The 23,321-nt window shown below is 37.0% G+C and overlaps 1 protein-coding gene across 1 annotated transcript in view; it reads left to right on the forward strand.

Annotated features, from left to right (window-relative positions):
• The window catches only part of LOC139974572 (uncharacterized), a 124,539-nt gene that overhangs the window by 22,272 nt on the left and 78,946 nt on the right, over positions 1–23,321 (forward strand). The gene's annotated exons all lie outside the window — the stretch shown is intronic.

Raw genomic sequence — 23,321 nt, forward strand, 5'->3', positions numbered from 1 at the left:
GATAGATATATTACCCACGGTATAGCAACTGCAGATTACAAGGAAGTACCGTCAAAAAAACAAAAAAACAAAAAAATCTGTTTCATTTAAACTCATTTGTTTGTTCGTGGAATTTGTGGCTATTATATTTGATATCTCCTTCAAACATTCACTTTCATCTTTATTAGTATATATAGCGGTGGTCCTTTTCCTGTTCAGGGGGTCTAACGGGGTCTATTGGTAATAAAGTTGAACCACCGTGGTACCCTTTCCTCATCAGAGTATATGGAAGTGACTGTAATATAGTATTTAAAAAGAAAACATTTTTCTGTTTTGATCGCTTACTGGATTATATGGTGTTTTTCTCTTCTTCGAAGAATTGGTAGACAAAAGCCTACTAACCCCTATAATCCCATTTCAATTCCCTCCATCCCCAACACCCCCCCCCCCTCCCCAATTTCACCTTTATAGTTCATCAATCTCTGCCAACGGAAAGAGCAAATATTCAGTTCAAACCAGACTTGTCAACCAGAAGAAAAGTATCTTTAAAACAAATCCTAATAAAATAAAACTTTTAGCAAACTGCTTATCCACTAGAGAGCATGTGTAATAGAATGTGTATAAGTAAGTTGGCCTGACGTTTCGATCCTAGCAGGATCTTCTTCTACTTATAATCCCCTTTCATCTATCTCATTGTGTACACCATGCTCATTAACCTGTCTGTATTCTGTGCGTGTTTTTGTCCCTTCTGTTACTTGTCATTTAGCCTCTAAAGAAGATCCTGCTAGGATCGAAACGTCAGGCCAACTTACTTATACACATTCTAAAACAAATCCTGTAAGCACAATCATATACCATGTAGATGAGCACATTCATTACAGTTTTATATAGAGTTAGGACACTATAGCACTCCTCAATGGGAACTCGTTCATCGGGAATTTGTTTTTACTGCTACATGGCCAAGAGCTCTGTGAGGGGCTGGATAACATCATGCAGATACGGTTACTGGTTGGATGTGTGTATGGGTGGGGCCGTATATGTTTTTTTTTGGGGGGGGGGGGAATTGTAGGCCAAAGGTATAACAAACTTACAGGATTTCACTTGCCAGTTGTCAATAAAACATTCCTCTTGTTTGGAGGGGGTGGGGGGGGGGGCTGGTAAAGTGTTGATCTACTGCCCAACGAATCAGGCCTTCGTTAATTGAAATTTCTCATTGTGGTATTTAGGTAGATTTTTTTTAACAAAGTATCTAAAAGAGAATCAAGTTGGTTTACACGAGTCATAGAAGGTAACCTATACGTCTCAGTCCAGTTAAAAAGCCATATGTTAGAAAATCAATTAATGGTTACTATATACTCGTGTTCCAGTCGTTGATTCCCAGACTCTACGTGATGATGTCGGGTTTTTGTCATTAAGCTTAAAAAATGAAATTTACGGCTGTCTTGAAGTTATCAGTTAAGATTAATAATCGCTTTGGGATTTAGTCATATGACTATTGCGACAACACTAACCACAGTATGATTCGTATACTAACGGTACGGACCATGCACGTATGGCGCTGGTATGCATTTGTAGCGCCGTGCACCTGTACCCAGAGCACGTAGGGGTGGGGTTCACCTTGGTAAGGGGTGGGGTTCACCTTGGTCATTGATATCATGTCGTATTGAGCATGCGCAGTGTTGTTGCTGCTGTAAAAGTTTACCTGGTGAGGGTTTATAATATGCGGGAGGGGGAGGGTGGGGAAGGGTGGGCAGTAAAATATCAGAGATTAGGTTAGGGATCATCTACGTGTAAAGATAGTGCTATAGAGAGTACTGCTCACTTAGAGATAGAAATGTAAAGATGGTTCATTTTATTCAGTTAGCAACTCAGTGGTTTCAGGTTGCCCATTATACCTTAGCTCACAATTTATACAACTTCCAACATACATGAAAGAGTCAAGTTGTATTTGTCTTTTTTTCTCTAGCAAACGCAACAAAGTGAAGGGTGTGAGTTGTAGATCTATAAATGGTACTACGGTGTTACTCACCGAATGCCTAATTTACACGTGTGATGATCCGTTTGATGAAACATCATAGGAATTATCGGTTTTTCAATAACTTCATTTTGCATTCATTTTGGTATAGACTCAGTTTAGAACAATTAAAATAAAATGGACTTTCTTGTCATGCTTCGAGGCATTCGTATGATACCGACAGACTGATCATTATGAATATTAATCAGATAAAGGTGAAAAACTGTTCGTACTGTCAGTACGAGTGCTTTGAACCATCACGTGAGATGACAGTATAGAGTGATATTAGCATTGCAAAGTTGTCTCGACTGGCTGCTGCAGTATATAAATTCTAACTGACAAATAATTAACCACTCTTAACATCGTTGCATCTATCTATATATACATATATATATATATATATATATATATATATATATATATATATATATATATATATATATATATATATAGCCTATATACATGGTAATATACGTCTCACTGCTATATATGTGGATGGCAACGTTGATCTCGCTGTATATATCATTGTTGCTATGGCTCTTTCGATGTGTTTCTAATCCATTGTACCTCTGTAAACTTTCTTAGGACCAATTCTTTCTCCCTCGACGCCTTCTGTTGCTTATTGAAACTAACCTACGAGGATCACACTCACAATGTTGTCACGCCACCAAAATTAGAATGAGTAATAACGAACAATACTGTTGTCTTGTATTTGTGATTGTGTGTATGTGCATGCGTGGATCAATAGATGCGTGTGTGCGTGCGTGCATACATGTGTTTTATATAACAATAAAACATAACACCTTAAAGGTTACATTGTGAAAATTCAACCCCCCCCCCAATCTCACTCACATCCCACACTATTGCTGGAGGTTTGACTATTTAGACCATGGTGTCACTATTTCATTATTTTTTTTGTGATTCTGATGAGAAGGGGAATTGGGGGTTTAGGTTGGGTGGTGGGGTGTCTTGGATTGGGAGAGTTCGGTCAAGCAATGGTGAAAATCTCAGTTGATTAGAATAAATGTAGTCCTTGTAGGTTTGGTGATAGGGGACGGGGGGGGGGTGGCCTTCATATGAGAAGTGTAAATAAGGACCTCGCTCATTTAACCCTGCTGTTGTCAACACTAATTGTCCAATCAATTGATTCAAGATCAATTTGTATCAATTCAAAGCACGCTAATTTATTCTCTTTTGACAAGGTAAGTAAGTAGGCCAAAGGTTAAGTTAATGCGAAAGAGAAACAGTTTTACAACTAAGTGACCACCGTTAGTCACTACCTATAGTTAACCTATAGTTATATATATATATATATATATATATATATATATATATATATATATATATATATATATATTTCAAAAAGATTTCTAGCAAAATCTGAAGCAAGCCGTTTCACCTTTCGACACCTCATATTGTTGATGCTATACGGAAATGATATGTTATCACATAGCTATAAAATGTTATTACGGATTTCTTTCAGTTATAAAAACTGTATAGATCGAGATGAATAGCGGAAAGTAACACTATATTTTCGAAAACGTCTTCATACAAGAATGCACACCAAACAACTGGGTATTACATCCCTTTTTTTCTGTGACCTTGCCAACACCATAGGCCTTATATGGTTTGGATGGCATACGGGAATTTCCCAAGCGACTCAAAAAAAAAGTTCATTTCAAAGAATTTTGGAAGATGATATACCTGCAGCTTTTATTGGTTAATTAGACCGAACTTCTTTGAATATTTATATATCAGGTGTATACCAATATATAATTTTTTTGTTATTCAAATTTGGAGGAAGTTCCTGACAGGTGAAACTTACAAATTGCATCTTTTTTGAATCTGAAATTGAATCTGACGAAATTGTATCGCAATGTTATGTTTTTAATTTTTTTTTTAAAACACTTGGTTTTGACACAAACAGATTTGTTTCACTTCATTTAAGATTGGCAAAGTCTATCAAATTGATGAATTAATCTAAAATTAAGGACATTTGACCGTTCTGTCTCCGTCCGAGAAGGTAAATTTACATGTACATATACATATACGTCTCGATCAATGTTTGTCTAAGCGTATAAGTGCCATGCGTACATCTCCCTTATTCACTTTCTCTCAAGACTATCCATCCAAACCCCCCAGTAATAGCCCCCCCCCCCACAACCACCACCACTGATTCAAACAAGCTACATTCCCCCCTTATTCACCTCCTCTACTCTCCAGTTGGTTCGTTCGTCCACATCAGTGAGAGGCATATATATAAATACATATACATACATACATATATATATATATATATATATATATATATATATATATATATATATATATATATATATATATATATATATATATAGATATATTTATATATTTACATTACCACAAAACCTTAATATACTATCACTACGGTATACGTGCTTCCGTAATTATAATAGTCACAGTGACCCCTTTGCCGGTTAAAAGTGACACTGTGGTTCGGTGTTTTGGTGGTTTATTGTTTAGACCGGCGAAAGATGGAGCTATTCGACTTTATCAACATCACCAAACAATCAAACCAAGAGTTGAAGCGACGTTTAATAAAAGAAACTGAAGGTACCGCAGTGAGAAGAGTAGTTATTAACAAATAATTTCAAATTTATCAAAAAATCACTCGAAAATGGTCACTTGGCCATTTTCTTCCTTTTATTATTATTATTATTATTTACTGACGTTGGCTGTTAATTCGTCCGGTCAATTTCTCAATTGAAAGTACTGTTTTGCCGAAGTTTATGACAACTGAAGACATTTTAAACAAATGAACTAATGAACCGTAAGCACACATGCATGGATACAAAATGCCCCCAAACCCCGGAAATTTGTCTTTACCCAATATAACTGTTTGGGGGAAATTATTATCTTAGAATGGTACTAGGAGAAAAGTGTCTATGTTATTCAGCCTTACATGTAATAATGTTGTTGTCGTTCGACATGGACTCATGCGTGTTTACCAAATATTCAAATTACTATCAACGGGAAGTTTCGGATCTCAAATTTTAGTACAAGTGTTTCCGTGCATAGGAATCAATTACGGATATGTTCGATCTAAGCATGCAATTTTTCATGGAATTGTGCCCATGTATAAGTTACCCTGTTAGAGACCTGTTCATTTACTTTCTCGGTATCATATGTACCCCGCGTGGCCTATAATATGGTCGTAAAACAAACTTGATGGTACACCTCTTCGATTAACACAGGCGTACGCTATAATATAATAAGCCAACGGGGCCATAACGGCTTTCTTCAACGCGTGCCCGAACCGATCCTCATTAGTGCGGCGTTTAGTCTTATACTCATAATGATACCGTACGTTTGTCAACGCGTCGCTGTAAATTCGACAACGCGTCGTCGAAATTCCACGACGTGATAAATGCGATAAGGCGTTGCACATAGTTTCGGCTGGAATTACAATTAGATTAAATAATACAGATCTGTCGAGGATCTCCGGCCGGCGATCAGAAGATCTTCGTGTGGCAATGGTGATATTATAGGCGCTCCAATAACAGCATGTCACTCCATAACATGTTTAGTTCATCGGATCTTTTGCCTTCTTCCTCTTTAAAACGTAGACTCTCCGTTTCATCCGTTTCTATGTAATGTGTAAAGATACATATCTTGTAGACATTTGCCTATGTCATATGCACATGGGAAAGGTCTAAAATTACATTCATCGTGGTTTCAATAGATAGTCATAACATGCGACTCATTGCTCGTTGGTTAAATAAAAAGTTAATATATTTTCTGTAGTTGTTTTCAAATTCCAGTAGGCTAGCACTTCATTTCCAGGATCGGATCCGGGATTTTAAAATTGAGAGGGAGAGGGGGGGGGGGGAGGAGGAAGAAGGAGTGGCACTGCGAGCGTTAAAGCCGTCTTCTATGTAGGGGACATCTTCACCCAGGACTCAGAAAATCAAATTGTAAACGTCAAATGGTTCATATTTGGTATATATTTAGACCATATAAGTCTATAACTAGGTATAAACGCAAAGTTGAGCTAATGACTACTGTTGGATATTTGTATGAGATTCCAAAGTATGTGTGTGTGGGGGGGGGGGGATGGGGGCGGACATCACACCCTCCCTCTCTCTTGGACCTCTTGGGTGTCTGTTGGAAGCCTTTAAAAGCTTTGTTTTGCACATAAACTAAACTGCATGCCAAAGACATGATTTGTTTACTTTAGTGCACAAAAGTACACCAGGAACGTTAACATGAGACATAAACTTAATTTGGAGGTTAGGATCTCTATCACACCTGACCAATGATGATGGTTGAGTTTACTCCCCCTGGCTGTCAGGGATTGGGTCAGGGAGAGGATTTGCTAAGGCGGGGATTTGCTCATCACAGGGATCTCTATCAGAACAGATCAATGATGATGGTTGGAGTAACGCCCCCTGGATGTCGGGGATAGGGTCAGGGAGGGGATTTACTAAGGAGGGGGATTTGATCATCACACCTGACCAATGATGATGGCTGGGTTTCCTCCCGTTGGCTGTCGGGGATAGGGTCAGGGAGGGAATTTACTAAGGAGGGGGATTTGATCATCACAAGGATCTCTATCATACCTGACCAATGATGATGGCTGGGTTTCCTCCCGTTGGCTGTCGGGGATAGGGTCAGGGAGGGGATTTGCTAAGGAGGGGGATCTGCTCATCACAAGGATCTCTATCACACCTGACCAATGATGATGGTTGGGGTAACGCCCCCTGGCTGTCAGGAATAGGGTCATGGAGGGGATTTACTAAGGAGGGGGATTTGCTCATCACACCTGACCAATGATGATGGCTGGGTTTCCTCCCGTTGGCTTTCAGGGATAGGGTCAGGGAGGGAATTTGCTAAGGAGGGGATTTGCTCATAACAAGGATCTCTATCAGAACAGATCAATGATGATGGTTGAAGTAACGCCCCCTGGCTGTCAGGGATAGGGGCATGGAGGGGATTTACTAAGGAGGGGGATTTGATCATCACACCTGACCAATGATGATGGCTGGGTTTCCTCCCGTTGGCTTTCAGGGATAGGGTCCGGTAGGGGATTTGCTAAGGCGGGGATTTGCTCATCACAAGGATCTCTATCATACCTGAATAATGATGATGGTTGGGGTAACGCCCCCTGGCTGCCAGGGATAGGGTCCGGTAGGGGATTTGCTCATCACAAGGTCTATCACACCTGACCAATGATGATGGCTGGGTTTCCTCCCGTTGGCTTTCAGGGATAGGGTCCGGTAGGGGATTTGCTCATCACAAGGTCTATCACACCTGACCAATGATGATGGCTGGGTTTCCTCCCGTTGGCTTTCAGGGATAGGGTCAGGGAGGGGATTTGCTAAGGCGGGAATTTGCTCATCACAAAGATCTCTATAAGAACAGCCAAATGGTGGTGGTTGGAGTAACGCCCCCTGGATGTCGGGGATAGGGTCATGGAGGGGATTTACTAAGGAGGGGGATTTGATCATCACAAAGATCTCTATCACACCTGACCAATGATGTTGGTTGGGGTAACGCCCCCTGGCTGTCGGGGATAGGGTCAGGGAGGGGATTTGCTAAGGGGGGGATCTGCTCATCACAAGGATCTCTATCAGAACAGATCAATGATGATGGTTGGGGTAACGCCCCCTGGCTGTCGGGGATAGGGTCAGGGAGGGGATTTGCTAAGGAGGGGGATCTGCTCATCACAAGGATCTCTATCAGAACAGATCAATGATGATGGCTGGGTTTGTTTCTCCTATATATCAAAAAGGTGATTTAATTATTTCTCCACCCTGGAAGTCGAGATAAGTCAGCTGTTTCAAACTGCAAGAATATATTTGCAAGAGGCCAATACATCTGTGTAATTTGAACAAGTTTTGATATGCTGTAAGTTCAAATTGAAGATTTTTCTATTTTTAAGTTGTCTTTATAATGTTGTTTTTTCTTATTATTATAATGTGATAGCGTATGAAAGCGCTTCGATGTCACTGCATAATAGAATCTGACGAAGACCGGTGGATCACATGTGGTTAAGGGTGTCACCTAACTCTCATAAACGAACATACAATATAAAAATGAGGTCAAGATAGATATGTTATCCAAATTGACATTTTAGAATTTAAAGATATATCGAATTGACAAAAGGGATGTCATTCAAGCGTAGGCATATGTCATCCGATTTAAATTCGAATAAAATTCTGATTTGGGGATTTTTTTTTTTACTTTGCCAGTCTTTTAGGATGCAATGTTCCAACGCTTGGCTCGTGTCCAACCTGGCCAAACCCACAACGTGTATAGTTCCTTAGGGTAATATCGTGGAATGTAGACCAAGAGAGTTTGCGCTGTATGCCGATTTTGTAACTGACGTGGCGGTGTGTCGTGGTTATTGATTCAAAGAAGTTAGAAATTATTGATATAAAAACCATGCAATCTTCATTTTGTTGGATGCTATATATACGCGATACTGAAATCGCACAAGCTTTATCTCTATATATATCTATGTCTGTATATAGATTATTTATATAGCCTACATATATATTTATTTATATAGCCTACATATATCTATATCTATAAATATATATATATATATATATTTGAAATCGTAATGGGTTGTAAACTCCAGAACAGTGAGAAAACTTCCAGCCTCCACCGGGATTCGAACCCGGGCCTCCCGCTTTATATGCGGACACCCTAACCACTAGGCTATCGACGCTATATACGTTTATTTTCTTCTTATTTTTTTTTTAGGAATGACCTTTAAAACGAGTTAGGCTCATCAACTAAAGTGACTGGACTATTTAGTCTATAATACAGACCACTTGGTCAAATCCTCATATGCGACACAAAACTCAAGCAATTGGATAACATAGACTGTTTTGGCCTCAAAGGATATGTTTACAATACATGTACAAGCTTGGCATGGACAAGTAGTATATGGATGGCATCCAAAAGGTGCTATGTTGTTGATAAGAACATGTCTGGGTTGGTTGAGATAATAACGAAGGATTAACATTCAAACATTAAGGCCTGCTCTGAAAGACTGATGTTATCATCTCTTTAGTTTTAAAGGAGTATTCCAGAGATTCAGCACATTAGATATGTGAATATCTTGTAAACGCCAATGGCTATAGAAACATTACTAACACTCAAAAAGCACTCTTTTTATTTAATTGCTGTCTGAGTTTGAGTTTTAGTCGGTTATTAGTCGTTTTAATCGTGTAAAGTCACGCGTGCTAAGGACAAAATCACATAGCCATTAACGGATGGTAACATCTTCACGTGCTCGGCGCCAACGCCGCCGCTTCGATCTATAGTTCAATAACTCGAAGATAAGTCTATCTTTCAAGCCCCTACATAGTCTATCTTTCAAGCCCCTACATAGTCTTTCTTCAAGCACCTACATAGTCTATCTTTCAAGCACCTACATATAGTCTATCTTTCAAGCACCTAAATTGCCTATCTTTCAAACACCTACATAGTCTATCTTTCAAGCACATACATAGTCTATCTTGCAAGCACCTACATAGTATATCTTTTTAAGCCCCTACATAGTCTATCTTTCAACACCTACATATAGTATAACTTTCAAGCCTCTACATAGTCTATAGTTCAACACCTACATATAGTCTATCTTCAAGCACCTACATAGTCGTCTATCTTGCAAGCACCTACATAGTCTATCTTGCAAGCACCTACATAGTCTATCTTTCAAGCAGCTACAAATTCTATCTTCAAGCACCTACATAGTCTATCTCTCAAGCACCTACATAGTCTATCTCTCAAGCAGCTACATAGTCTGTATTTCCAGCCCCTACATAGTCTTTCTTCAAGCACCTACATAGTCCATCTTTCAAGCACCTAAATTGCCTATCTTTCAAACACCTACATAGTCTATCTTTCAAGCACATACATAGTCTATCTTGCAAGCACCTACATAGTATAACTTTCAAGCCCCTACATAGTCTATCGTTCAACACCTACATATAGTCTATCTTTCAAGCCCCTACATAGTCTATCTTTCAACACCTACATATAGTCTATCTTCAAGCACCTACATATATTCGTCTATCTTTCAAGCACCTACATAGTCTATCTTGCAAGCACCTACATAGTATAACTTTCAAGCCCCTACATAGTCTATCGTTCAACACCTACATATAGTCTATCTCTCAAGCAGCTACATAGTCTGTATTTCCAGCACCCACATAGTCTATCTCTCAAGCAGCTACAAACTCTATCTTCAAGCACCTACATAGTCTATCTTCAAGCCCCTACATAGTCGTCTATCTTTCAAGCACCTACATAGTCTATCTTTTAAGCACCTACATAGTCTATCTCTGAAGCAGCTACAAACTCTATCTTCAAGCAACTACATAGTCTATCTTCAAGCACCTAAATAGTCTATCTTCAAGCAGCTACATAGTCTATCTTTCAAGCAGCTATATAGTCCAGGGATGTGCCCAGGATTTCCTGAGTGCCGGGGATACTGATCGCCGTCCTGGGGGAGGGGTCTAAGGGGAGCGGGTGTTTCAATTTTTGAAGGTGCTCAGATGCCAAATGCTGGTACTTGTGTAGCTTTTTAAGCACATACACAATTACTAGTTTTGCTAACAATTTACATTTTTTTTAGTGAAATATGTTACGTACCTGGTAAAAGTTATTAGTTTGTTTCAAAGATATTTTACAAGGGACCGATTGAGAGCCGTAAGTAATGTTTCTCGCATGTGTAACTGATGCATTATTAGTGTGTATAATTTTGGCAAAGGCTAGCCTGGCCCAATTTATCTTGGATATATTGTTAGGAATGTCAGGATTTTAGATGAAAATAGTGCTGGGCGGGATTCACGATTTTAAGACAGTGCTGGGCGGTATTTTTAGTGCTGGGCGGGGCCGCCCAGTGCCGCCCAGCGTGGGCACATCCCTGATAGTCTATCTTTCAAACAGTTACATAGTCATGGCTTCTGATGAGAATGATGGTGAAAATTGCCGCTGTTATTGCTGTTAGGCTAATGATATCGAGCAGAGACAATAAATTTGCGAAAGGGCTGTGTGTCAACCACGGACATCAATGAATAAGGGCCCACAATCGCAGCAACATATATTAAGCTATAGGTTATGCTTTCGATACCCATCAACGCCATTGGTCAGTACAGGAATATTATACTCTTTAGATTAAACCGTGACTCAAACCTATATTTTACATTTGAGTGCGCAAGGTGCGGCTTTTTCGCCAATCTTTGTAACATTTATAGAATTGCAACCATTGCATTCAATGTTAATAGCTAATGCTGTCCCCCCCCCCCGGATTTATGTTCAGTTGTACCTATGGTCATCCTGCAATCGTTTTGTCTATGAACCCTCATCCAACTGTCCCCACCCCCTATAATCCTCATCCCAACATAATAAGCTATGATGGACCCTTAATTATTGCTATACTAATTAGTATTGTTTATCAAGTACTAGGCTATTAATACTGCATGGTTCATGCATACAACGTACAATACAAATATATACGTATCAAACTAGTATAGTAGGTCTATGAGGTTTCTGCACTACACCTCCGTGATAGTCATTTTTATTCTTTTTTATATTTTTTTCTTCGTTTTACAGTAAATTCCATACAGTTTTGATATTCCTTTCTTGCAAATGTTTTATTGATGATGTGTTAGATTTAGCCAGCCAGGATTGCAACATTTCCCATATATAGCCTAGCATAAATATGTTGTGGCATAAGATATTTCTATCAGATTTGCATACATTCACAGAACCCTTTGATCGTATACAATGTATCGTGCTAATGGATGATATAGTAAAGTTCCGCCCACTTTAACATGAGTAGGTATACACACGTACATATACACACTGTGCTACAATATAGAGGCTAGTTCACACGGCATAAATTAAACCATTAATAACAACATCCCTTCCTGTTGCATCTATATCGAGTACGACGACATCAGCCTATGCGGTAATACGTTGTTTCGCTAAGCTAATGACATATTAATTATGCAAATGTATGCTGGTAATCAAGGCTCATTTATTGTTTCGAAACAGTTCGTCGCTTGCAGACACACCCACATTATACATATATACCTCGCAGACGACAACACACACAGAGAGAGCAAACCGCAGGTTTTCCCACCAAACAAATTCGCTTTGTTCGTATATTGCCGTCCGTCTAGTCACTCCGTACATTCACTAACTGACCGGCTCGGAGGCGCTACGGTACTCGGATTTTATACTGGATTATAAAGGATTTACTGTTCATTAATTTCTCTTGGATAAAATACCATTTTTAGAACAATTTTTGCACATTTTCTATGGAGTATTTTTTAATTTTAATTTTTTGGTTTGGTCACGTTCAAAATTAAAGGGGTTTAATACTAGTTGATTCGTTCGTGCAGTGTATTTTACAACATGTGCATCCTGTCTTAACATTGTCCATGCAAGCTGTGCAAAAAAAATATATATATATAGCACACGTTATCCATGTCGTCGGGAAAGTTAACGTTTTTCTGCATCAAATAATTTTGAAAAAAAGTGTTCATATTTTTTGCAGAATTAAGCACAAATAAAAATTAATATTCGGTCATGCATTTCGGTGGTACAAAGCGATATTGTTATTTTCTTGTTTCTGTGGAGATACTTTTGTTTTCCTTTGTTAAGTATTTCACTCATTGTGACAAGAACCATATTTTAATATAAGTCAACAACATTTTGAACAGTACATATTTCAGTTGTTAACCAGTTAATTCAGGTTACACCGATATAAGACAAAAATGACATATTCTTCCTTGTTCCTCTAAAGAGTATAGATCGAAGAAAATCATAACGAAATGCTTGTAAAACAAAAAAAAAATAATATGGAGACTGAACATGTAGGTAATTTATTTGCCAAATACATCAAGAGAAAAAAAAACAGTATTCGGGTCATCAAATATTCCTTTTCTATTTATTTTGCTCGGTTAAAACAAATTTTGCAGCAAAATTTGTCTGTGCCGAAACAAAGAAGCTCATGCATTAAAAAAAAAAAATTAAAAAAAAATATTAGTGGTTTAGTACTTTTCCTTGGCATGAAATGATATCAATTTTAAATAACATAGCTTTATAACAGTAAACTGAATTAAGCATTCAAAAATATCCTTAATTTATAATACAAATTAAGATTCTATACGTATTTAACTTGGCAGTGATTTTTGTTGACGCTTTTGTGGGGCGTTTCCTGTTGTGTTAGAAAGAACAAAGGATTCGCGCGCCATAACACACGTGAGCTTTGTGTTAGACTAATTATGTATAGACTTCGTGATGTAAACATATTGACCGCTTACCAACATCTTACATCATTAAGACTATAATTACTGCGGGATAGGGTACGTTATTATATTTTTTTTAGGAATATTATGAAAATTATAGAACTGAAAATAGGGGGCAAGACAGTCAAGTATTTTATTTCAATTATATTCTTCTTTTTTGGGGGTCTTTCTTATGATTTTTTAAAATTTATTTATTTAAATCGCATTCCATTTCTGAGATATTGTCCAAGCTCTCAATTTTGTCGTTATTATCTTTAGCGTTACACAAATTGATACTAAATCAGTGTTATGACAAAATCATTTTTAGTACTGTATTTATTAATATAATTTAGTAATGACTTTCAGTAACTTTTAGAAATATTGATCGGAAATTTAGCTATTATGATACATAAAAGGTCGGTCACTAAACATTTTGCAATTTATGGAGGTATCCTTGCTATTTTTAAGCCCATTCGACATTTCAACCGCGTCTCCATCTTTAATTTATCAGAAGCGTTTAAAGAAAAGCAGAAATAAACTTATTGCTATTAAATATTTTAACCATATAAATCTTCAGAATCTTACAAAAAAATAATTACAGTAAATATGTTATAGGGAGCAACTGTCATCTTTAAGTAATATTCTCGGTCAGTTTTATTCTCACTATTATGCCAGATGGGCCCTGAGCCAGGGCCCATGATCTAGAAGCTCCCCCTCGCCCCTCCCCCAATAAGGGGGAGTGTAAGCTAGAGCCATTAGAGAACATTCACAGAATATCATTGAAAAAAACTATTTTGCTTTGTTTCCCCTTCATATTACGTTCCCTATATATAGGTATTGCACATGATAATTGCAGTGTACACAATGTTAACACAAATATTAACTGCGAACCTACATTAAAATGTAACCACAACACTGACCATTGTTGTTCTTACAGCAGCCACTTGAGGGTCCCAAATTTGACTTCTGGTCCAGGGGCCTACAAATAATGTAAATTTGGCCCTGATCCCCAACGCTCGTTTTCGTACTTGGTACTTTAATCCTAGTGTAAATATGTCAATATACGGTACCATCAGTGATTAATTATTAGTTATTTCAGTTTCATTCAAATATATACTTTCTCATAGATCGGACTTAACTTTCATATGTTGATCCCTAGTATTCAAACATTTTTGTTGTTGTTGCTTGGTGACCCCAATTTTCATATTGGCCAACTCGGTGACCCTCCAGTGGCGAATGTTGTGGCCTGGCAAAGGGGCAGTACAGGGAGGAGGTGTCCTATCATGCTTTTGTAATTTGTATATGATTAAGGGGTCCTTAAATATAATACCATTTTGCAACTTTTAATGTTTTGTTTATGTTCAAGATTTCTTACAATTTCTTGTATTGACAATTTGAATATACAAGTGCAAGATATAACTCATAAATCCCATAAATATTTACTATATTTGGATTAGTTATCGATTCAAGATTTCAAGACTGCTTTCTTTCATTGAATAGACTTTGCTTTAACGGAGCAAAGAAATTATTATAGCTTTGTTCTTTCAAAATTCATTTATGATTTCCGATTTCACCAATTTTCTAGCAAAATAATTCGGGTTGAACATAAATTAGTTCCATTTTAGCTTATGAATAAACGTGAAGATTTCTTAAAAGAAATTGTGAAAACACTGAATTTAACATGGAGATACCCCTCCCTTTTTTCCACCCATTCCCTTTCAGGACGAGGTCGTTGGGGGGGGGGGGCGGGCTTAACCTTCCCTATTTGCCTCCTCCAAAGAATTCGAGCTCAATTCCATGTTACAGGGATAGGTTTTGTTTATATCATATGATTTCAACTAAATTCTCTCCACCCCTTCCCCTCCCTGTCCCCACCCTCGTCCACGTATTATTACTTATAGCAGTTTAATGTAACAGATAACAATCGCCCTATTTTAATATGCGAATTAATCTGGGCTGTGTACATCTTGTATGGAAGCACTGTAAAAAGTATACCTCGTAATATGTAAACGAATGCTGTCTTTGAAACAATACCGTAACAATTGAACTTTCTCGGGATTTTAATCATTTCTTGTGACATTAATGTCACAAACTATAACAACATATTAGTGTTGGTATGTAGCGGATAAAACATAACATTGCCACGAGAGAAAATGAAAAACAGATGCTTTTTGGATCTGGAGTATCTTTTACTGTTTTGAATTTAAAATACAATTTATTTTGAATTATGTATTTTACAATTTTCCTTAACCGTCAAATTATCCCAACAAGGAAATTATTTGACATTTGGACAAAACTGTCAGTTGCAGAGCCAATTTGGCTAGCATAACTTGTTGACTATAAGTCGGGACGTGGACGAACAGGATACCCTCTAACTGTTTTGTACAATCTAGGAAGTTTTGAAAGATAAAACCAATCTTTTAATTCCAGCTATCATAAAACCTAAAATAAACTTATTGATTCTAGATTGTTTAATCCTGGCAAAATACTTCCTGGAAATGAAGTATTTGTTTGAAATCATTCCGTTTTACATTTCTTTTCCGCTTCCTATGGAAAAGTCCAAAACTTGCATTTATCCAGATGGCTTTATACCACTGCTGTCAGCAGTAAATATTCGTGTGAGATTACAGCTATATTCGGTTAAAGAAACAAACAGGACCATATAATTTAATATGCTCAAATATTTATTATTGGTTTTATGTATGGGTTACGGTGATTTTTTGTTTTGTTTTTTCCCTTATTTTTTTTTGTTTTTTGGAGAAGTTTGTTAAAAAGGTCCCTTAATCCGTTGTCAGTGTTTTACATAAACATCTTTGCAAAATAATACCAGGGACCTTATAATCAGAATTCTCGATGTGGCGGTTGACGTTGGAGGTGCGTTGCGGGGCGGGAGGGGTAGAGACAGAGGGAGAAATTGTATCTTTTAAATGTCAAATTTATTTGGCATAGATGTGTTAGTTGTTTATATAGTTGAGTAAAAGATATATAGCATTGTAAAAGATGTCAACATTTAATCAATTAAAAAAAAATTAAGACTTGGACTGATCGTTGATATGGACAGGGACTGGGAGAGTAATAGCTGAAACTGTGGGTGAAATTGAATTCAGTATATTCGAGATATCTGAAAGTGAATTGTTTAGTTTTTATACACAATTGAGTTTATGATCGTAGATATCCGAAATGACATTTCAGGTATAAATGCAAAATTTATAAATTTATGATGATAACAGATATTTGAAATTCCATTTTGCTTCTCCCGCCCCCCCCCCCACTTAATATTTGTAGATATTTTCTAAGAGTATATAATTAGAAATATTTTGAGTTTAATTGTATATAAAACGACATTGACATATATGCCAGGGACCATGTACTGTTCGAATGAATTCATAAACGTCATTCTGCTATAGCAATGGTTAGATCGCATATATACTCTCAGCGTTGTACGTTATACTATATATATATATATATATATATATATATATATATATATATATATATATATAGTTATATAGTTATAAACTTCCCATCAGTATATATAGTCCCACGATTAAGAATAATCCTTAATATCGTATACGTGATGAAGTAATTAAACAGAATGAAAACCTACAGAGCTATAGGCTCTTGACGGAACTATGCCTTTTGCTCAACAGTTATGCATAATTACAAATTAACGGCATTGGTTTCCTTTTGGTTTTCAGTCATATATCATAGGCCGCCTATATTAGATCATTGAGGGAAAGTTGTGCAAGGGAAATGAAAACGCATTACAAAACAGAAAGAACAATGTCTTTATAGTGTATAGATTGTTTGTGTATGGATGTAAAGCGAAGAGACACGTTCCCTCCCTGCAGCCGGTATAATCGGGTAAAACGCATGATTGACAGACCATCAGAGTTTCGTATTACATTAATTTTCGTTTCTCTAGGAGTTCATCAACCTTTGCTGAACGAATCGTACTCTTTTTGGCGCGAGTCCCTCCCCTCCCCCTACTCACACCCCTTCCCCTACCCCATCCGCTTCCATCATGCTGAAACAGGCCGCCGTGCTGTTGGGTTGTACGCCTTTCATCACGAAGAAATGCAAGCAGCGCATGTTAAGACGAGTTTTTTCCACAACTTGCCTAATTTGTTATTTTTTTGCCGGATAACTCCATTAACTTTGGCATTTGATTTATTATATATAGGCATACCTCCAATTACATGTAACTCAATTAGTCCCCGTCTGTGCTGCTTGAGTATGATTAACCATAGCATATATATATATATATATATATATATATATATATATATATATATATATATATATATATGTATATATATATATATATGTATGTATATATATATATATGTATATATATATATATATACTATAATTTCGAAAGTGCTTTCGCCAACAACAGCAAAACAATTATTGAAATAATTATTGAAATTATCAGTGAAATTATTTAATTATTGAAATAATTATTGAAATTATTATATTATTAAAACTTATTTAAATATAGTTAAAGTTCGTTTGTCTGAGAAGCAAATGAACAAACAAGAAAAGCTCTGGAGATTTGCACAAGAAGTTTGAACAGCTCAATGACCTTTATACTTAATTACAAACGTTTGTGTACATCTAATCTTATTCTTGATCAGACTATTGTAAAAATCAGCGATAAACTGAAATAGCTTTTTCTTCTTCTTCGTGTATTTGTTTTTTTCCGGGTAGAGAAGAAAGGGAATTTTAGGTAAAGACCTCACTGGAGCAAATGTAACGATTTATCACGTAGTACTAGTAACACGTAATACATTTTGCGGGAATATATCCATATGTTATTCATAATATGAATACAGAGCTCACACGTCTGACCAAACAGGACATGCTAGTGTCTGTGGTCACTTTAAGAGCCTTCAAATTGGACTCGGAACTCGGCTCATCTTTTTCTCTGTTTGTACTAAAACCTTCCGTACTCAGATTAGAATCATAATTGATTCGGAGCTCCGCGTATGTCCCTGAAGTTCCAGTTACAAACATTGGAGTGTGTTTGGGCTCGCTGCCTTCAATCCTGATGGAACCCGGTTATAATGCCAACGTGCATTATTTAACCCCTCCTCTACCCACTCCCAACCCCCCCCCCCATCCCTTACTGTTATTCCCGAAATAGCTGTAAAGGTAGAATCTGTTCACTTACCTACAGTAATAGCGTATCATGTATTCATTAAAGTTCATGTTCTGTCATGTTTTCATGGTGATAATGAAGAGTACTTTTGCAAGTATTTTATCAATCTTCTTTCATCTCTGTATACAGCTGCATTTTGGTGTTGAATTTGCCGCAATATGGTGACATCCTACTACCCAATCGTTAAAGAAGAAATAAATAAAGCAAAACTCAGGTTGTTGAAAACGGAACCTGTAACCGTATTATAAGTACACTAAACTGGCATCACAAACCGTGATGCAAAGCAATAGTAAAAAATTTGAGGGACACAAAAAAAAATTCTGTATAGTATTAAATGGTTATTCATATAACTCAGTATACAGAATTAGCAGCTGTGAATGCAGGTTGAACCCATCACTTAGGTATCTCAGGCAGAGTGACGATTATATCCAATTATGTGTGAACATAACAACACACAAAACCATAGCTTTATAATGTTTGCTTATATACTGCAGTGTATCTGCGATGAAAAAGTATACGCTGTTTTCTGCTTTTAAATGGGAAAAGCGCATGATATTTTTATCATTATGTAATGATTCTATATATACATATGTTTCTTACGCATTACGTACATTTTATCTCACGGCTAATGTTTGTTGGGTCTTTTCCTCAACAATGCCAGGGGTTCTTGTCACGCAAGGCGTCAATATCTATATATATATATTTTTTTGTGCTACCGCCGTGCTAAGCCCAAAAAAAAGTAATATTGGATTAAAATGAAAAAACCAAGATGAAAGAAAACAGATTTTCTAATTTAGGTGATACGGTTATGTCAAAACAGGAAATAGGCTATCATTAATTTGTGTAGAGCGTTACTTCCTTAATAATAATTTCCTTAAAACGAGAGACGACCTCACTTGCTAAAATTACACAATAGTTTTTCTTGTAATGGTATAGGAGACGAGTTTTTATTCAGATTAAAGAATTAACGCACACACAAACATAAAGACATACATACACATGCACACATACACAAACTGGTGACAGTGTGGAGCAATAATGGTTTTTGTTCAAGTGGGGAGAAAAATTGCAAACTATATGCAAAATTGTGTAAAATAAAAAGTATACATACAATGGTGTTCAGTTACGATCACGTGGCTATTAATATTATGCCATTTGTTTAACGCGTTTTACGTAAGAAGAGGTAAAAGTAAAGACTGCTAATACAGTCAGTCGGCTGGATGGGGGTTGGGGGAGCATTAGAGGGTGTTACCGTGTTTCATCATGTTGACTTTATTTGTACTGCCCACTTCTTACGGCATGCGATAGGGGTAGGGAAGTGTAGGTAAGGGCAGGGTAGGGCGGGTGGGTTGGGTGTATTGTAGGAAGGTGGACTAGTATACCAACATTAAGTATATTTACAATCGCGTCTTCGTAGGTGCATACAACAATGGGAAGATTTTTATTATATTTTTATATTTATTTTTACGTAAAGCCCTGTAAGTGAAAATGTACTACAAGGATATTGTTGCTTAAGGTTGTCCATTGTGTTTCGATTATCTATATTAACGAAGATATATGATCAGAGGGTATGAGAGTTATGCTGGGACAAATTATTATATTTAAAACGCTATACCAACTTTGCAGTGGAAGTAAATTTGAATTTTATATTTCTTTGAAAAATTCCGTTGTTGCTAATTATGTCACACAATTCCTACTACGATAACCAATTTAATAATTATAAACATTGTAACAGAGATGTTATTCTGGCTACATCGAAAGTTTATACTAATAATAATTTTGTATTGGTTGTAAATGATATCAAACTAATGGTTTAATAGGGACGCGAAACTACATCCCCAGTAATAGTAAATAACGGTAAAACCTGTATGTTGTATCACTTTCACAAGCAAAAAAGGTCTGAAGCCCTTTTATTGAGTTGCGCTCATAACGTTTAAAACAACATTGCTTTCTTCAGTTCAGGATGTATCTCTATTCCATATTTAGTTCTTGAGAAATAGACCTTTTAAAACAAAGATCTTGGGCTCGTCAAATAAAGCGGCTGGACTACTTAGTCTAGCACTCAGCAAACCCCAACGCAAACCCCAATAGGAATACATATGACTCGTATGGCCGCAAATAACATGTTCACATTGTATTATAAATATATTTTTATCAGTGATAAATGGTACTATAGGTGTAATATTCCGCTCTTTATGAAGCTGACAGAAAGAAGTTCTAGTTGAGGGATTAGAGTTAATTAAACAATGCATTAACATTTAACAGTTTTAGGCCTTCCCTCATCAAATTGAGGTCCTCGTCAATTTATCCCGAAAGAAAGTATTCTATAGAACAAGCAAATTTCAAAGTTGGACATCTTGAATTCCGGAGTAGCTTTTGAATCACCACTAACAATTCTTTCTTCTTTTTTTCAAGATGAACTTTAGTTCGATAAAAAAGAGAAAAAAAAGAAAAGAAAAAAAAAGCCAAAGTCATCTTTCGGTATTCTCGATTTTTACGTACCGGTATATTAACGGCGATGACTGAGTCGCATGCAGTCCGCTCATATAGTAAACTTTCTTTAGGGGATTTGTCCGTCATAAACGAAACTACGAACGTGTGGTATTAGAAGAACAAATAACTTTTACAAATCGACTAGAGGGTGTTTTCTTAATTTCAGCACAACTGCAAACCTACTGGCAGTTATTAACTCATATCACTAGCCTTATAATGTTGTAGTGTTACTGGCGTGGACATCATGCACACTGAATGATAGGTTAGCGACATTTAAGTGTGGGCAGCTGGTTGAAAGTTACATACTCTTGCTTGGTGTTTTTGACGCCAATGCATCGAACGATAACCAAGGAGCCTATGCATGGTACCATTGCGTACGTGATTGCTATACAGCTGAACACGGACCTTTGTACGATACGGAGTCGCTTGGGTTTGATTAAGCGCGAACATCATCATACAGAGTCCCATATAGTTTATATGAAATTTCAAACTGTCCAGCTATCCCCGGATCTATGTATTGTACGAAACGAACGTCTTTCGTATTCTAGCTGTATTATAATTAGTGAGTGGACACGCAATAACTCCTAAAACAGGGCGTGTGGTTGGTCGCGATTAAACTATTGCCGGGGTTGATTTCAAGTGGTGGTATAGGAAAATATGAGTCATAATTTGTTTATATATTATAATTTGTATTTATAATATAATTATATTTGTTTATATAATATAATTTGTTTATATATATATATATATATATATATATATATATATATATATATATATATATATATATATATATATATATATATATATATATGTAAATATACATATATATATAATAATATAATATAATATCATATCATATCATATAATATAATATTATATCATATCATATCACATCATATCATATCATATATATTTTAAATCCATAATCGATAATCCATAATCGATTTTTCATATAGTCTTTCCAAAGAATGAACTTAGAAACATGCATCATTAGTTCCTACTCGTTAACGAACCATATCATTTTCATTACTTCCTGTGAAGTTCGTTGAAGAAAGGGGGTCAAGATGATCGTTTGGATTGCATTACTCTGTTTTTCTCATTGACATAATCTCGCTTTTATCAAATATGATTAAAAAAAGATTCTCGGTAGAGACTATAATTGGATGAATTTTTGAAAAGGACTCTCCCAGTTTATCTACCGTGTGCACTGGTTCCGTGTGCGTGTGGCTGTTTCGCTCTCGCTGTTTCCCTTTCCCTTTCGTAATAAAATAATATGGTAATATGGAATTTTTTCAAAATTCAATAACATACTTTTCCAAGAAATGATCCCAAAACATGGCAAACGTTTTGTTTGCCTTCGTAGTATAGATCGTCATATAACATGCAGTGTGAGTGAAACAGGATAACTCTGTCGCCACAAATGAATGTGAAGCCCCTCCCCCTGTACCTAATCCCATGTGACTATTTTCCAAAACACCCCCCCCCTTCCCCACCTCCACACCTACTTCCAAACCTCGTCTATATATCAAAAACGATTGAAAAGTCCTGTTTTTTTCCTTAGTAAATGTCAATCGTATATAATTGCATATTATTAAAACGCGATCGGTGAACCAATCACATACAATCGAATACACACCGCACGCAGGCTCATGTATAACATACATAAAGAAGAATTCAAAACCTCATTGAGAATGACATGTTATGATAGAGCTCATCCAGGTAAAGCACATATTTGGTGGTAAAAAATGGGGGGAAATGTGCTATTCTTGGCAAGGATGATAGGTAATTTGAGTCCCTATAATGAGTTTTCCAGATTCCATTTAGATTGGTGTATAGAGGTCGTCGCTGATTTCCCATTGCTTTATACAGGCTGAAACATCTGGCGAGGTGAGTTGGTTCAGACTATGACTAATATATTTACAACAGCTTAATAATAATTTCAAATCAAACATCTATCATCATGTTCAGCTCGAATGGTTTGGGTTCTTCGGCCGATATGGTTGGGGCTTCCCGGCGCGGATGGGTGGGGTTGTTCGACGCGGATGGGTGGAGCTGTTCTGCGCGGATGGGTGGGGCTGTTCGGCCGGGATGGTTGGGGTTGTTCGGCCGGGATGGTTGGGGTTGTTCGGCCGGGATGGTTGGGGTTGTTCGGCGCGGATGGGTGGGCTGTTCGGCCGGGATGGTTAGGGTTTTTCGGCGAGGATGGGTGGGGTTGTTCGGTTGAGATTGTTGGAGTTGTTCGGCTGGGATGGTTGGGTTTGCTCAGCTGGAATAGTTGTAGTGATAGGAAGCAGTATTTGGATGTGGAGTCTAAGTAAAACGTATCAAACATGAACTGCCGAAGCGTTTATTAGATTTGTTTCTCTGGCAGTAGCGGGCA

The sequence above is a fragment of the Apostichopus japonicus genome, chromosome 9 (assembly GCF_037975245.1).
Source record: "Apostichopus japonicus isolate 1M-3 chromosome 9, ASM3797524v1, whole genome shotgun sequence".
Lineage (NCBI taxonomy): Eukaryota > Metazoa > Echinodermata > Holothuroidea > Aspidochirotida > Stichopodidae > Apostichopus > Apostichopus japonicus.